Source organism: Plectropomus leopardus, chromosome 8 (genome assembly GCF_026936395.1).
Source record: "Plectropomus leopardus strain MGB_pleo_1.0 chromosome 8, ASM2693639v1, whole genome shotgun sequence".
Taxonomy (NCBI): Eukaryota; Metazoa; Chordata; class Actinopteri; order Perciformes; family Serranidae; genus Plectropomus; species Plectropomus leopardus.
The window spans coordinates 27,154,143-27,172,493 of record NC_142183.1 but is presented as its reverse complement, the minus strand read 5'-3'; the positions used below and the strand labels follow the sequence as shown (position 1 = coordinate 27,172,493).

Below are 18,351 nucleotides of genomic sequence, written 5' to 3'. Positions count from 1 at the left end.
TAGAAAAGAGAAAAGCCTGTATTGAACAACTGGGATGACATAGTCACCCCTTCAGCATGTTGTGTATCAAAGGCCAAACGATGACATTGTGTGTAGCTCAGCTTAAACGCAGTACAGATTACCTCAATGGGGTGTGGATTAATTTAAAATCACAAAACCACCAACTGGGTGCAATTTAAGCATTTCCTAAACACAGATATTTTCTGTGAATCCCACATTCTACACAGTGACTCTGACCTTGGCAGCAAAATATATCTGAAGACAAATAGATGTCACCCCGTAAGCGATACTTTCTCCACCGCAGACCTAGAGAGCATCAAATCTGTGAGTGTATGATAACAGAAAGATTGAGCAGTGTCTTCGAAGAGATTCAACGTTAGAGGGTCAAGTCGGATCAATACTGCAGGTATTAACTGATCATTCTTGTTTACAGTCAAGTGGAGCCCATCTAGGTGTTCCTGAAGCACATGGGATCAATGGAAATAAAGTTAGAGTGCCTTAAACATTCCTGGACTCCCCACCTGGAGACGTCACTCATGGAGGTGATTTGTTGGCGCACCATGTAGCCCACTTTTTAAAGTATATTGCTGGCTATAAGGTCTGTCTCCCTTGTAAAATGATGTTACCATCCACAGCACATTTGTCAACCCTGCTCCCAGCGCTAATCTGACACACACACACACACACACACACACACACACACACACACACACACACACATTTGTTTGTTCTCTGTAAAGAATTCCAACTTTTAAAACAGCCTCGACACCAATCGAGACCAATCAAAACGCCACAAGCAAAGAGGGCAATACACACAGGTGCACTGTCAAGCAGTGTGTATTCACACTACGGGAGCTTTTCTCACTCTTAGCTGGCTGTCTCCAGTCAGGCCTACCTTGAAGCTAATCAGGCCGTCTCAGTTCCTTAGATGCCCCCCCTGGGACGGCACAGCCACCAGCACACTTAATTGGTTCATTTGTTCCGTCATGTTTTGCTGAGCAGAGACAGAACGGGAGGAAATGCTGCAGTGGAACCATTCTCCACGCTCGTCTCCAAGGATAAGAGAAAGTGACACATGAATGCTCTCCCAGATAGATAAATAGAAGAATGGAAGTTAGATAAAGTGTCTAATGAAAGGATGAAGGCAATTCATTTTCTAGCTGCGGAGCGAAGGTCCTATTTGATTTTATGTATGTCCATAGACTGAGATAAGTTTTAACATGGAGAATTGAACAGTAAGAAAGATATACTTACTATGCCGGTGAGATTACATCGCTCGGTCTTTGTCTTTTGTCGTCTTTGTCTCTCTTCTCCACAGCTGCAGGTACAGATGCAAGCACACAGACTCCCAATCAGAGGTACTTGTACTCAAGGGGTACTGGAGCAGTTGCTAGAAGGTGAAAAAAAAAGAAAAAACAAATCATAGCTCATCTTATTTGAAAAAATAGAAAATACATTTTTATTAAAACATGTATCCACATTATCGGGTCAGCTTTAACACCTGAACATCATGTGTTATGAGAGTGTGTGCAAACTAGAAAGCATGCAAACAGAGAATATGTACGTTATTTGGTTGAAATAGCTAAAATAGATAAAAGTTTAGCTAAAAGTAATGGTTAAGTGGTTGAAATTGTTAAAATAATAGTTAAATGACTAAAATGGTTAGCTAAAGTAACTGTTAAATGATTGAAATAGATTGCTAAAGTAATGGTTAAACAATTAAAATAGCTAAACTAGCTTTAATGATATAAATAGTTTGCTACAGTAATAGTTAAGCAATTGAAATAGTTAGATAAAACAATGGTTAAATGATTGGAATAATTAGCTTAAAATAATGGATATACATAGATGAAATAGATAGCCAATGTTTGTGCATTTATAAAACAATCAAATAGGTAAAAGTCATAGCTAAATGCTTAATTAAGTTGCTAAAAGTGATTAATAAAAGATTATCTTACAACAATGGATACACAATTGAAGTGGTTAGCTAAATTTATTGGATAAGGGGTTGAAATAGCTAAAAGTAAGGAATCAACTGTCAACTCTTTGCTTAAAGCAGACTATTTTGCTTGGTCTCACTCCCAGGGTGTCAAAAACCAGTGGCCCTCTGAGTCAAATACACATGAACAATTCACCCTTCAGCATTTATATACGATGCCCTGGGAGCAAAGGTCAGCTTAGGGTAGGTAGGGAGCAGAGGTGTATGGGTCAAACAAGCGCAGGACTTTAACTAAGGAGACAGGTGTTTATCTGAAACTTTGTCAAATTTGAGTTATTTGTCACATAAGTCGTTAGTCGCTCATTAGTCACATCAGTCCACTCACGCGATCACACTATGAGGTACTAGATAAAAAACTAATTAATGACTGGCTAAAAATAGTTAGCTAAAAGTGAAACATAAATGGTTGAAAAGTGCAGCCACTCCAAGTGTAAACCAGACCAAACTGACCAAAACACTGTAAGTTAATTGTAACAATATCCACTTCTATAAAACATATAATGTCAAATAATGCCCAGTTTAACTCTAATTTCATATTTGTAACATGACAAGTTTAAGGTTTTTTTTTTATTTTTGGTCATGTGATAGACCTGTGTGGCAAGACAATACAGTTTGGGGTCCCCTGCTGTACTGTATATTTCCTTGTTCAGTATAAATGTTTCTGTTCTATAATGACCTGTAACACTGTTTACTACAAAAATGAAACAATGAAACATACAAGCAGAAGATGGCAGAAATGTTCACTTAACATGGCGACATACAGTAGGCCTGTACGAGACACTTTACTGCAATATAACAGTCACATAGAGAGCTTAACTGACATAGCGCCTCTGCATGTGCTCCCCAAGCTTATCACTTCCATCTGATGAATGGGGTAGATTGGATTGGAAGGCAGGCATGGAGAGAGAAAGGGGTGAAGGGAAAGAAGAAAGGGGGGTGGGTGGGAAGGAGCAACCAAGGCACCATGCAGCTTAATTCTCCCATGCCTGTTCCTGAGATTATCTGCCACAATTTTCCAACATAAAATAAAGATAGATAAATAAAACCCAGAACCATACTGAATGAATAACAATGAAAAACCATAAAGGCTTCTGGGCGTCTCCAAGTAATTTATTCACCATTTGCTGGAATACCTGGAGCGAGAACAATTCGGGGGAATTGAAAGATGAAAAAAGAAATAGAACATTATGTTGTAGTTGATGGGTATAAAATTACATCTGCCATTAACTCTAAGGATAACACTACCATGGTAATCAAATGATGCCTCATCAATATTGATGATTATGTGTTGGAGGGGAAAACAATAGCACCTGATTACTGATAGTGGGGCGTGATACTTAGAGCCTTATTGTTTTGATATACAAACTGAGAGTTTTGCTTGAAATGACATCAGATCGCATTTGACACCAGATTTGCAGCTCCCAAACTACAATATACTCTCTGCAAATGCCACCTGCTCACATCTGCACATAAATCCGTACAGCACTTGAAGCCTGTCATATGATAGTAATTGGAGGGCCACACACACACAATGTCGATGTGAAATGATACGAGTGCTCTTCAAAGGTTTATCAGCAGCAATCTGCGGGCCTCTTGTATAAAACATTTCAAATTTGCTTCGTATTCAGCCCACAGCAATCAGACAGATGGGCCCGAACTGAGATTACCTCAGGATCAACCTGTCAGCAAGCTCTGTTCTGCTTGTTTCTTGATCTCTAATACTAATCAGGTTCAGTTGAGGGAAACGGCAACGTTAAACTCAAAGGACAAAAAAAAAAGGTTCAAGAAACCACTTCTCCTCCTTTATCTTCTTCATGTGTCTTCCCTTGTCTTATCTACACAAAACTGAATTCAAACCTTAAGTTTAGTGCTGTCAGTGAGAAGATGACACACTGCACAGCACAGGGCTGCAGAGCATGATGATAGCCAACACACTCACACAGTGACAGATGGATCAGTACTAACCAGCAGACACCATTAAACTGAACCTTGTGGTGTTGAGTGGAGTAGCTAGTGCAGCGAACAGGACACCTCCACCACTACTCATAGAGGAAAGCGCTGTCAGCCGGCTCTTTAATGACCACTTACAGCAGAGGGATGGGCAGAGTCCAGCTAGCACTCTCCCACCTCCAGCAGGAGTTATACGAAGATAGAGCCAGTCTTGGCTTGTTGCCCTGCCGTCACAGTCTCTGAGCCCGCTCTGCAAGTCCCACGCCTGGGCAGAAGGATGGTGAGGGCTGAGCCTGGTGTCTGGAGGCTGGGCAGGGTCTGGACGAGCAGCGCTGAGTTATACTCCAGAGGAGCTCTGGTAAATGGAGGCAGGTCGCCTGGACATCTGTTTCTTGTGAGCAGAGGAGATGGGGAAAGAGAGCAAAATTAGTAAGAAGCAAGGGAGGTTGAAATGCTATCTTGCATATAAGCTAGTGAATGGTTGCCTTACAGTAGCGTGTGCATACACACACACACACATTACACACACACACACACACACACACAAACACACACACACACACACACACACACACACACACACATACAGATCTCTTACTCTCATATCTTTCCACAAACCGCTTTGGAATACAAACTACTTCATGCAAATTAGGGGCACTGAGTGCAGAGCCACACATTCTACATCTTCCCACCTTTAGCATCTTGCAACCAATCTGCGTCATGCTGACAGACCATATCTTTCTCGGTGCCCTCACTAAAACCAGGAGAATGTCACGGCGCTCACATTACTCTCACAAAGATGGATGCTGCAGCAGCAACATTGCATGGGCTGCAGCTCAATGACTTTGCTAACCTTTTACACCAAACCAGGCCTGCAGCTAGTCGACACAATGCTTATCTTAGCAAATATTGCAGAGCAGATAACTAGGGGCTCTCAAAACCTATTTGTACACAAATACTCCAAGGACTGTTCAATCTGTCAGAAACACTCTAGGCTTACAGTGTGGACTGCAGCCACTGCCGAAGTGTTTTGTTTTATGTTTGCATGACGTGGCAAAAAAGTAGTGTAGTGGAGATTAATGTATGATGGATATCTTATTTTGAATGAGTACTGCACTGGTGTATTTGGAACTTTCTTGCTTGTAAGGGACTGTGTTTTATGTATCAGAGGAGGGGAGCTCAGATTTGACTTTTATTTATTTATTTATTTATTTTAATTTTGACCCTCCACTAAGCTACAAATACAAATAATTTTTCTTGAGACTCCCCTATTGATTGAGGAAAAAATCACGACTCTCCCTCCACCACAAACAACCACAGACCTTTTTTTTTTTTTTTTTTTACAGTCACACAAACGGAGGTACTGGAGCTAATGCAACATGCAAACATTATTGTAATGAAAAACTGCACACAGCTATGGCACATCAGTTACTTGGCACAGTGCACATTATTAGATTTCAAAATATATGCCTGTCAATATTTTAAAGATAAAAGCTGAAAATGAAATCGTGGAGCTGAAAAAAGTTTTAGTTTTTCACTTTTGTCATAAATGCAGGAGCACAGATTTTTGTTGTTGTTTTTGTTGTTTTCGTCTGTTTCAGGATCTGATTAATGCAAATGGTATAATTTTGGCAAATTTTTAAATGAGACATGTGAAATTATGTGTTGTTTTAAAACAGAAGCCTACATCGCCCATAATGTGTTCAAGGACTGTTGAAAATTTAAAATCTGATAATAATTTCTAAGTTTCTGTCCATGATATAAACTGTGTAATTTTGGTGATTCTTAAAAAAAATATTCATTTTGAAATAATTACAAAATACTAACATTTAAAGTTGCTTGCTCCTTCCCTAAGCCAAAATTTTAAAAAATTCTTCTTTGCTGGAAAAATTATTGGACTTGCCTTCCCCATTTTGCACTGACCCCTCCCTCTTAATAATAGATAGTCGGACAAATATTAAAGAATTTCCAGTGAAAGAAAGAGATGCTGTGATCCATGGTAACCTAGTTAGTGATTGAGTCCATGACGGCGTGTTGTTGCAGTAACAGATTTGTACTTGTGTCTTTGAAATCCACACTCACATATATATATACAACGTGCAGTTTGACAGTTTGAGACCCTGCAGTTTGGGGAAAACCAGACAGCAGGGAGATGAAACAGCAAAATCCCGCTGGAAAATGGTGTTCAATTGATCCACGACAGCAGCTTGAGGCTTAAATCCAAACAAAAGTACATACAGTATATATATTTCTCCACAGTGACAACTGACATTCATATTGGATGTATGGGCAGCACATATGGGAATAACAGAATGGGAATCCGCAGTAGAAAAGCAGAACACATGACAGCAGTCTCCCAATCGTTATATTGGACACATCAAATCAGACAGGGAGTATATATGATTGTGTAGCACTGTCCAACATGACTGACTGACCGAGAGGAGGAGTGATATATTTGACCCTTTAACTCTGCTTCAAGGGTGTCTGTTCTCTTTGAGCTGACAACTTTGAAGTATAGAATGAATGTGAATTTAAGTCAGAAGCTTGGTCTTGGGGAATTACATCACATTTAGTAGTTTAAGCCATCATCGCTGCCTTATTTTGTTTCCTGCAGTTACAAATACAGAACAGGAGAAAAGACTCCCGTCTGCGTATGATAAGGAAGCTGAATGCAAAGAAAAGCTGGTATATTGGCTTATTACGCTTTGCGGAGCAGCTATCCCGCTCTGGACTTTGAGGACCAGGTGTTATCAGTAGTATGAACCAGTGCAGGGGAGGACAGGGGGGAAGTCTTGAGCCATCCCCTGCCTCGAGACCCTATCTTTGTGCAGAGCCACACAGACTTGGCCTTTCACTGGAGGCCGCATGGTGCAGAACCCGCAGGACCAGATCCTTTTTAAAAGGGAACGCTATCTTCTGAAGGCAAATTCCTTCACAAAGCTGAGTTCCCCTGAGAAGGATAATGCTCTGCAACTCTTTACCCATGGCGTCACTGACCAAATCTAACATCTAATAACAAACAACAGGGAGCAGGAATGAAGCAGAGGGAGTGATATGGAACAGGTAAGGCAACTCAGGTCATGATGTTCATGAATTTGCAGTATTGAAGTCATCAACAAGCAATGGCATTCTGAAATAAACAAAGATGCCTTTTATTTCTCTACGAAGGATATCACACTTTGCACCTTTTGCAGACAGGTAAAAAGATATCTAACAGCCTCTATTGAACAAGTCCTTGGAGTGTGAATTTCACTTCACATCCACATAAAGTTCACTCAGGGTCTACACAAATGAGACTGTCTCTGGGGAAGGTGATTGGCTGGAGATTGCAGTGGCAAGGGTTCCCACTGAGGGACGAATGTACAATGGGGCCCTGAGGGGCCTGCTGGAGAAGGGCGTTTAGCCTCCAAGTGGCCCCCTGTGGTAACTCTATCTCAGGGGTGGTGGGGGGCGCTCAGCTGGGGCTAAGTGGAGGTGTGTAAGTCAGTGTTCCTCCCCTCCGGCTGTACCACCTCCCCGAGCTGGGAAATAGAATTAGTGACTGATGGTTTTGGTTCTTTTCCTTGCTTCCTCTCTTTGCTTGGTGAGAGTACTTTGTGTCGCATGTTTGAGATAACCTTGAAGTGGAGTGCGACAGATAAAAGTGGCACCTGGGTGGGAATTTTATCACTCAGTGGGGAGGCCTTTACAATTTTTGCACAAGCTTACATGCAGCACATGCTTTTGAAAAATGAAGATTTTCACAAATTTCAGGGCACTCGAACCATTAGTACTGTTGTTGGTATTGTTTTATAGTTTATTAAAAAGGAACTGCATAGAATAGGAACATATATTTCCAATGAGTATGATGAACTGGATCATTCCTGTTGCTATTTGAGTCACAAATACTGTCCAGGGTGCTGATTCTGGAGCTGTCCACAGTTACTCACCACCAACAGAACACCAGCCTGCTGGTGGAGATCTGTAGGCCAATACTGCCTACTGGTCGGCCTTATCATTGCGTCACCTACTGATATGACTAATACAGTCTAAAACAATAGTCTGAAAATAAATTACACCTTCAGAAAGTTCAGAATCTCCAGTTATTTGTTGAAACTGTTGATTCAACTTCATGGTCATCTTGAAGAGATGCTGCTCTCTGGAGCTGTTTTGTCTTATACATGGGTTTATTTAGTCAGCCTACCCTGATTGCAAATGAGATGGACAAAATAACAGAAACACCAGTAGTATCAGGCTACATTCGTTTTGGCTATATGTACCTAATAAACTGGCAATTCGACTATATATCCTGTTGTTTCAACATTAAGCAACACCTTTGTGGTAAGTTTTGCCTCTGCATGCCTAAATAATAATGTTTTATTTAGAATAGTTTCTTCAGCTAACTACATTACTATGTGCATGTAGAATATTTATGGCGTTAATATTTGGCTGTTTCCACAAAGAAACACTGAGTTCAGCACAGCAGGGTGTAGGACGTGTCAATAATAACTTCCCTCCTATAGGGAAACTGAATCAGAGCTTACAGGTGGATGCTGGGGAGGTTGTGGTGCTTATGAAATACTACATGAGTAGCAGCAGCAGCAGCCAACCCTGTCACCAGAATATATGTTGGCATTGTACATTCCTGCAAATTACAGATATGGTACATTTGTACATTTGATATGTAGCGTAACATTTAAATTTTTAATTTTATGTTCAACCTCTCGTCAAAAAATGCCCTCTTTTGGGGCGTTGGCGGCTCAGTGGATAGAGCGGGTACCTCATGTATAAAAGGCTGAGCCCTTGCCGCAGCGATCACGGGTTCGACTATGGCCACCGCCATTTGCTGCATGCCATCCCCTCTCTCTCCCCCTTTCACACATACACTCTGTCCTGCCAAATTAAGGTGAAAAAAGCCCCACCCCTCAAAAAAATGCTTGCTTTTGTCACTACAAGCACACCTGGAAATTTCCCGATCTCTCCCTAAATACCAGTTTTGTTGCTGCATTTTGATATGATATATATCGCTGCTGTCAGGTGCAAAGGTCATATCTCCAAAATTTTTCAGGAATAGGAAAAAACCCTGTGTTTTTAGAAGGATCCAATGGAAATAGGAGATTTAGTCACAAGCTTTTTAAAATACATTAAATTGTTTAAGAAATGGTAAAGCCCACTGACAGGCGTAGAGAGGGAGCAATAGAGTCACTTTTTGAAATAAAAGAAGAAAATAGTGAAATGCAGAATTGTGAGGTTTGCGCCCGACAACGCCGATATGCAAATGTAACATATCCAAGGTTTGCAGAAATGACACAATGACAATATATTATTCTGGTGACCAGGCTGCAGCAGCAGTAGAGGATCCCAGCACACATTTGTCACATTCACACCTACAGGCAGCTCTTTGAACTTACAAGAAAACCCATGCTCCCATTCTTTCTCTAACATTGATCAGTCTGGCTCTATGGCCAGCCAAAACTGAGTCAAAATGCACTTTGCCATTGAAATGAATGGACAGCAATTTCTGGTGTGACCATAACATGAAGGGACACTTCAGTGAAAATGGAGGCAGAGTCGTTTAAGGATCACCCCTACTGTTATACTGGTCACCTAAGAATCAGCAGGTGAGCATTGGTGTGATGAGCAACCCCTCAAAGGCTCTTTGCACGTCCGTGCACATTTCCACTGAACACACACATCCAGACGAGGGGCCAAGCCTACAGAGCCCCATGCCAGCTCCACCTGTGATCCTAACAATTACATTTCTCAACCTATGTGGCAATGCATTTGCCTCACAGTAAACAGGGTTTGACACTGTTGCTAAACTAATGTTTCATCAGGCACTTGATCCCACCAGGAGAGTGAGAGTTTCACTAATGCACTTTGGCATGGCTATATAGGAGCATCACGCTTCATCTCCTGCTTACAATAATGTATGTGAACTCATGAACATTACAGATTCACAATATATTTGCATCACTGCAGCAAATATGGATACAGGGACAATCTACATGACATGTATACCAAGTTCAGCGTGGGTGTAGGGAAGGATTGTTCAACTGAAATACTGAGTGTACTATGACTGTGAAACCAGTGTTACAGATTGTGATGTAGGCTGTGGATATGAGTGATACATTTATTTCTACATACCCCAAAATACCCACTTATTCGATGAAAACATGATGCAATATGTACAAGACCTGCTGCCAAAATCAAACCATTATTTTGTGCTTTAAATTCCGACTGGTTTTGCACACACAAGGCTAGAGAGAAATGAGGTCATATTCAGAGCTTGCAGTTGATTAGATGGATTGATTTCCTGCTAAGACTCTGCTCCCTAATGACCTTATGAATCAAGTATAACAGGCTGCAAACTAATAAACAACCAGTGTCGTTATTTGATTCTGTCTGTGGTGGTGCACATTGGCAAGAGGGTGAAATTCTGGCAATCCTGATACATTTGATACTTCCTGTCAGACGCTTAGATAAGTCTTAAACCTGAGTGGGATGAAGATAACAAGGTAAGGCTATGGACTGGCATCACGCCCATTCATCTTTCACTCTCTGTCTTTTTCCAATCTCCCTCTGTCTTTACTGTATCATTCTCTTTCACCCCTCTTATCTCATCATCTATCTCTTTGTCAGCTCTCTCCTCTTTTTTTTTTTTTTTTACAACGTGGACACATCTGTTCAGTCCTTTCACTGCCACTGTTGTGCAGTGAGCGATGTTGCCTTAAGCCCTGAAACATCAGAGAAGCCAAAAAAAAAAAAAAAAAAGCAGGACAATAAAAGAGAATATATTCTAAGGAGCCTTCCAAAGGTTTTTAGCCGCTGCCCACAGATAGCTGTTAACATCATTTTTCATTGTTGGAAACATTCCCACTTACAAGAAGAAGTCTAACTTTGTAAAGCACATAAGTGATAAAGCCCTCGAACTTCACTTCGCTCAGACATTGACAGATTTACAGGAATTCGCCTCACTGTAGCTGTGCTGAGCGTAAGACACAATTCTGAATGGATTACAATGGCTGTGAAGGTTATTTTCAACTTTAGGAAGCTGCACTTTCACAATCAACCTCAGTTCAACAGTGTTATAAAATAGGAATGATGGTAAGGGTTTGAGGTCATTCTATTGATGTGCAAGGGACCACTTAACAGCATAATTCAACCTCGTTGGAGATGCGCCTCTCTTCTTTCAATGATGAAAAGCGATTAGGCGATACGACACCTTTGCCATTCCTTAATGCAAATCCTCCATTCAGCCCAATTAGCCTTTCTTCCAGAGCGCACACTTCTATTCAAGCTGTCAGTTGGAGGAGCATTAGCCTTCACAACCTGCGTTTGTGCTCGAGGCCCAAAAAAGGAAGCGCCTCTCTCAGCCCTGCCTATTGACTGCCAGACAAGCATGAAGGATTTCAAAATGATGAGAAGTGCCTCTCTTAAATCTGGGACAGAAGAGTGACAAAAGTGAAAATGTCACAAAGAAATACCTGAGGTATCTAGGTTTGAAAAGTTAATGGAGGTACATTTAGTGCTGTGATACGCTTGTGTCTAAGTTTATGATTTTACTTATTGTCAAATACTTTAAAAAAATCTGTGGTACGTAACGCATTCCTCAGTCAGTGACTCTTTATAGGACACCAGCTTGTCTGTCCAAGCCATGGCTATCTCCCTGTTAGTGTCCTCTATTCATTTCATTGCTTTTCATTGTGTGAGAAAATGTAAGTGTGGCGTGAAAGCATGTGAAAAGTTTTACAGTCAGTGCAGAGTTAGCAGCATAGATAATGTCCATAGCTACCATGACATCACCCCTTGGCTTGTGGACTCCTGTTTTGAAGGCTCAAATTAGGCATTTTGGCCTTTTGCCATCTTTGATTTTTGGAGGCAGAAGTGACTAACTTTGGATGAGAAGGTAGAGCTGTGAAGCAGCGAGGAGTGAATCTGACTCATAGACTGTGGTGCTCATATACTGTATATAAAGTTGGATGACACGTCACATCTTCCTCCCACAGTACAAAAGTGAAGCCAAAATATCTCAGCTACTATCTTGTGCTAGCGACATCATTTGGAGCCTAAATCTGTGCAGTAAAAAGGTATCAAGTTCCCGACCGTCCTTGGTAAGTGATATTAAAAAGTCACCCCTCATATGATTTTCATTAGCTATAGAGACCAAGTGCGTTTTTTGTACTGGGCTGCCAACATGTTTATTTCTGCTGTAAAGTTAAGCATTTTTAACATAAGGTATATGGAAATGAACTTGCTTCTGGAGCCTGGTGCAAGTGGCAATTCCAGGAATTGCAGTTTTCACACTTGGCTGATTTTTTTTTTTTTTTTGTCTTAACTTTAGAGGTTGCTGCTTGGTTAGCAGCCCCGTTTGCTAGTTCTTAACAACCACCTGCACTGTAGCATAACAGTGTGATTTTAGATTCAGCATACATCTGTTTAGAGAACGCTGAACTGACGATTAAGCCGCACAGTGTGTGTTGTAAATCCTGGCTTTGCGCTGGCGTCCTTCCTTAAAGCTGCTGTTTCCATCATGAATGCTTTTCCTGGCTGTGACCTTGTCAGCGCCTTGTCTGTCTGTCAGCTAGCTGCACTAAAAAGGCTAAAGCAATCTGGCAGCCTCCCCTGGATAAAAGGGAGGGGCGGCAGGAGAAACAAGGGTGGAGGAGGGATGAGAGAGATGTGACCTTTACTACTTCCAGAGAATTGTTTTTAGGTAAACAGCCTTTCAGAAATTAGCCAAACGACAGGTTGGCACACACTGAGCCACAGACGGAAGGAGTATGCCTGATTTCATTTATCAGTATTCTTGGGTGTTCCTCTCCATGTATTCAGTTTTTCATTCAAATTCTCAGATATTTCATGTGCATGATATAAAATCTAATATGTGAGAATATTACAAATTGAGCCAACTTTCAAATATAATATACAGTATCTCCGGTACATGATGTTTCGAAGGTTTCATGCAATGGTTTTAATCTGAAGCATTAAACTGAAAAGCATCAGAGGCATGAGATACTTGAAAGCAAGAAATATGAGGACTGAATCCTTTATTTTTGCAAGTCTTTGAGCGTAACTTGTGATTTCACTCATTTACCACCTCACCAGAATATGACCATGTGTCCTTTTTGAGTGAAACACAATGCATACTGATGATGTCCTGTCTTACCAAGGTCAACACCACAGCACTGGAGGCTAATGCCACGGTTTTTTGTAATGTAAAGGCTGTCTTTAAAAAATGCACCGAGGTCTCCATCTGCAAGTGGTGGGGGGTAATGAGAAAAAGCTCAGGAGAGGTCACATATATGCACGGCATCAGCAGTGATGACTATATTGAGATGCTCTTGCAGAGACAAAAACACACAATGTCTCACTCAGTATCCGTCTCTCTCTCTCTCTCTCTCTCTCTCTCTCTCACAGATACACACACACACAGACACACACACACACACACACACACACACGGGGCGGGCGCTCCCTCAACCAGAAAGGAGACTGAGATTGGAAATAAAGACCATCCTCTGTGTCTGAGGACTGTGAATGGGAGCAGTAATGTTTTCAATTTGAGCCCTGAGAGCAATAATGGAGCTCATTCGACACCACCTAGATACTGTAGTACTGTTCGCCTTAAAGCTTTAGGATTTTATCATCCTTCACTCTCTCAATTCTTCTACTCTTTTTCTCCCGTGTGCTGTTCATGAAGGGATTAATTTGTTGGATAAGAAGACGGGGGACTTGTTGAGGAAAAAAAAAGACGAAGAATTGAGAAGGGAAGAGAAAAAGAGGATAAATGGATGACGAGGTGAGGGGTAGATGAATACGCCCGTGTTTGACTCTGGGTGTTATTTCAAACTCTGGCCCCCCTCTCGCATTTGAATGACACCTGCTCCAAGCTGTTTCATTCATTCACACAGTATGAGAATTCAATTTCGCAGCAGAGATTGAGTCTCAGGGGCAAGTGTCCTGCATCGCTCAGCGTTAACATGCTAAGCAGCGCTGGTAAAGAAAGGGTAAATTCATTTGTGTCGTGAAATGTAATCCAGGTTATTGTCTCAGCCTCTGAGCTTCCACAAGTATCCTTTAAAAGACTTTTAAACACTCACCGGGGAAATAATGTTGTGAGATCTAACTGCTGAGCCAAAGGCAATTGTGAAATATTCAGATCTGAAAAAAACATGATTGCCTTTGTTGACTTGAATATATTGATATTAGAACTGCTTGTTTACCCTTGAAGACTGCTATGTCAGTGCACAGTAAAAAAGAATTCATAAAGCACAGAAGTGGTACCAAAGGTGTCGTATAAGCCGATCTGGGAGAGTAAACTTCCTGTAAGATGGAAACTGGGAAGTCATCAAATAAAAAAAGTCCCAAGGACGCCACTTTTTTTTTTTTTTGAGGACAACAAAGTGGTCGCAATGTCAAGGCTCTGCGTTTTCATTCACAGCTACAGTCACCACATCTGACGACAGGGTGTGCAAGTACAGGGACGTGGTAGTCCATCTGACCTTTAAGAAATGGATCTAAGAAGACAAAAGTGTGAAAAGAGCAGAGAGGAAAAAAAGAGAGATAGTGAGGAGAAAGGAGAATATGAAATTCTTTTAAATGAAGGCACAATGACAGTCTCTTCACTCAAAACACTGTTAAATCTGCGTGTCTGAATTTCTTGCTCCATCAATCAGAAACAAAAGCCCAAGTCTGTGTAGACAAATTTAACCACTCATGCTTTTCAGTTTTGCCCTTTATGTCCATTTCTCTCCAAACAAAAAGGCATCGGGGCATCATCAAGAAACGCGTATGTGTCTTTTTTCATGCCCATCAAATAACAAAGACTACTTGTCTGCATCTCATTGTGTCGCCAACAAGTTAATCCATTTGCCTGCTTGGCTGTAAAAGCCAGCATGTTTTATATCCAAACAAGCCCAGAATATATTTTTAAGCATTCTCTTTATTCTATGAATATCCTCTTTTCAAAAGAAAAACTAAAAAGTAAACTAAAAAGCTGCAATCAAAGAGTGAACAATTCAGATAATGCTGGTGATGTGGGACTGGTGTCCTTAAGGGGTTTTTTCCAACAAACATGCTTGTGCACTTCAACTCCAGTTTTTTAATAGTATGCCAATATTGAAAAGATATTTCAGCATTCATTTTATGGCATTCAAGGATGGCTGATCTTAAGCAGCTATCCATCACTGGACTGTGACCGACACATAAGGTGCAAGTTGATTGGACTGCAAGGACACAACTGAGCAGAGGCACAGCCTCTGCAAGTGTAGGTACAATAGAATTTATCATCAGTCAGTCGAACAGAGACGCTCCTCTTTGACGACATTATCATAAGCTAATTAGGCAGTTACTTTAATATTAGGTACTTTAGGGACTGCATTAAAATTATTAGGGGGGCAGGAAGAATGCAGCACATTCTCATCCCAAGTTGTGACATACCGAATTCCATGTCTACATATTCATTCAGCTCTCATTCTAAAGTCATCAAATGTCGCCACTTTGGCAGTGCTTTCGGCATCGATCATGACGCCAAAAGGCACCTTCCATGTAAGAACCCATATAATTTTTGAGCAGCTCCATATCACGGGGCTGATACCCAAAGTATTTTTTGTTTTTGTTAACATTTCAAGATAGGGCATTTAGCCTTACATTTGAAAATTAAGTAGATGGTAGTGAAGTTGAATGGTGGCAAAACAGCCAATTGTAGAAATACAATGATTCCATATTACGAGCCAAATTCACAGTACCAGTAATTCTTTGGGGGTGGCCTACACGTTCAGCTGCTCAAACTTTATCAAACTATACAAAGCAGTCGTTATGGAACACTCACAGACAGATTTGCATATCACTGAGGACATGACTGCCGGCCTTGATGGGGATCTGCGCTCTCCAAATGCCCCTGTTCTTAGAGATGGAATATTTTCTTTCAAAAGAGCACAACGTTTTTCAGAACACCTTCATACTTGATCAACACAGAAAGCAGAACTACAGTAAATGTAAAATGTGTAAAATGTTCAACAAAGTCAGGTTATTGCACAAGTTAATCATCACACTGCCAACTTTAGATGAAGTTAAGATGGAACATGTTAACTGCTGTGAACATTACACACGTATTATATATTACTATACACGTGTTCCGCAGTTCAATGGCCAACAACAGTATTGTCTGTGTGAAAAATGAAAGGTTATCTGTACCTCTGTACTGTGAGGGCATGTGCTGTCCTCAGCTGTCTCCCTCTCTCACTGTACAGATTATGTCTGTGCTCATTTCATTCAGATGTTAGTGCCCTTTTGTTGGGTTTACCACGCTTTTGGCAATGGCTTAATGGGCAGTTAGTTTGTGTGAGAAATGTACACTGTTGTTGGCAAATGAGGGGTGGGCAGTTTTGTCTTTGCTGATGGTTGTTTCTTAGACATTGTGTTTGCAAAGCTGCCACTAAAGCCGCGCTCTGCATATTGAGCTCGACTGAGTGAGAGCATGTGTGGGGGCGTGTGCATGAACAGTGATTTACATTGAAAACTCCTCGCTGACTGTTTTTTTTTTTTTTTTACTCAAGTGCAGTACATTCTTCTTGCAAGTGCCATTAGAAGCACAAAGAACATGTTTTTTTTTCCACATTATCAGTTTCATGCACTACTGTCAGGATATGGTGACAGTTTCAACAAATATGACAAAAACTTGCTTTTAAAAAAAGATATCTCACCTTTAATATTCTATGGTTTAAAAAGAGTACACCACCTGAAATCTTACATGCAGATGTAGGTTTTGGTTTTTTTTCAAATTGTGTATCAGCACAGTTCGATTTTGGGAGGATTTCATCAATCATCAAGTGAAAAAATGAATCATGATGAGATGGATCTTAATGTCCATCCCCTCTTAATTTGCATTAGGTCCCATAATTATTTCCATGTGTTTAAAGCTAGATACCCGGTTGTCAACATATTGTGAGTGACATTTGTAATAAGAATACTCCTTGAGTGAACCTGGAATACATACTGTATGTTGCTTATTTACTCTGATCACACCTTTGAAAATCCTATTTACCCCAACTTGACAGCTCCAAGGACCATAGCAGAGAGCGATGGCAGCTGGTTATGCCTACAGAGGATAAAGGTGATTTGCAAAAAAAAAAGAAGAAAAAACACAAACAGATGCACCTCCTAAGTGCTAAAAAGGGGAGCGGTAATGAAAGCTCGTGTTCATTTAGGCCTCCTGTCTTTCTCCAGTGGGGGCAAGACAGGACAGCTTCATCAGGCACTTTTTTTTTGCAGGTCCAGGAGCAGAATGTGTGTGCCAACGCTGTGATGGCCGGCAGGTTTATCTAAGCTGACAGAGATGAATCTCCCAGCAGAGGGCTGGGCCTGTTCAGCTGTCCTGCTGAGGAGAGCCCACACCAGGGCTGACATTAAATTATTTCAGGAGGTAATTAGTCTTCTGTTTTTCACCAAGATGCCAAACACTCTCGATCTCATGCTCTCATGAACACACCTATGTCGCCCATGAAAGAGAGACCTGCAGCATACACAGACAGGAGGGGCTCAAACCAGAAGATTACAGGTATTTAGAAATCTTTGACTTATCTTTGACGTGCAAAAAGTCAACAAACGTTTTAGATAAAGACTGAGTATCTAAATGAACAGTTATTTTGGCTCCATTAGGATTGGCAGATATCCAATTATAATTTTGTGTGTGTGTGTGTGTGTGTGTGTGTGTGTGTGTGTGTGTGTGCGTGTGTGTGTGCGTGTGTGTGTGTGTGTGTGTGTGGGGGGGGGTGGGGGCTGATTGCAGGTGTGGCCCCCGTACCATCCAAGGTCATATAGACACTCATACCAAATTGTGCCAGTCTATGCACATGAGATAATAATAATAATAATAACAATAGTAGTAGTAATAATAATAATAATAATAATAATAACAATAGTAGTAGTAATAATAATAATAATAATAAGCAGTATGCAATTCCTTAACTCTCATTTTGACATAATTTTCATCCAAACAGCATAATAAATCTCCTAAAATTCAGTCGTGGTTTTTGGTTTTGGTGTGCCAACTCAAGATTTTCAGACTTCCCCCTCTAAAAAATTGTAACATTTTAAAATTTCTGGGGACATTTTGTTAAGTGTTAAGCTTAACAAAAAGTATCATGAAATACATGAAAAAAGAACCACAGTTATTATTCATAATTAAAGAGTCCCATCAGCCATTTTCCTCCACAGTTAAATTCTCAGTTTCTAATTTGGTTAATGACACACTAAACAAAAGACTGCACTGTCTGACTTGATGGCAACAGACATTAACCAACTTCAGTTATTCAATCAGCAGACCTTCAGAGAGGAGTGCTAAAGACATGATCACAACTCGACAGAGGTGTTAAACTTCGTCTCTCTCTCTTCCTGGTGCTCCATCCCAAACTGGGGCC

At 40.8% G+C, this 18,351-nt stretch overlaps 1 long non-coding RNA gene across 1 annotated transcript in view; it reads right to left on the bottom strand.

Annotated features, from left to right (window-relative positions):
- Positions 1-1,260: 1,260 nt before the first annotated feature.
- LOC148188958 (uncharacterized) overlaps positions 1,261-18,351 on the bottom strand; it is a 113,594-nt gene continuing 96,503 nt past the window's right edge. Inside the window, exons 2-3 of the long non-coding RNA XR_015777141.1 lie at positions 4,088-4,340; positions 1,261-1,390 (exon numbers count right to left, since the gene is read on the bottom strand). This is a non-coding gene — a long non-coding RNA (uncharacterized LOC148188958). The remainder of the gene's footprint in view (positions 1,391-4,087; positions 4,341-18,351) is intronic.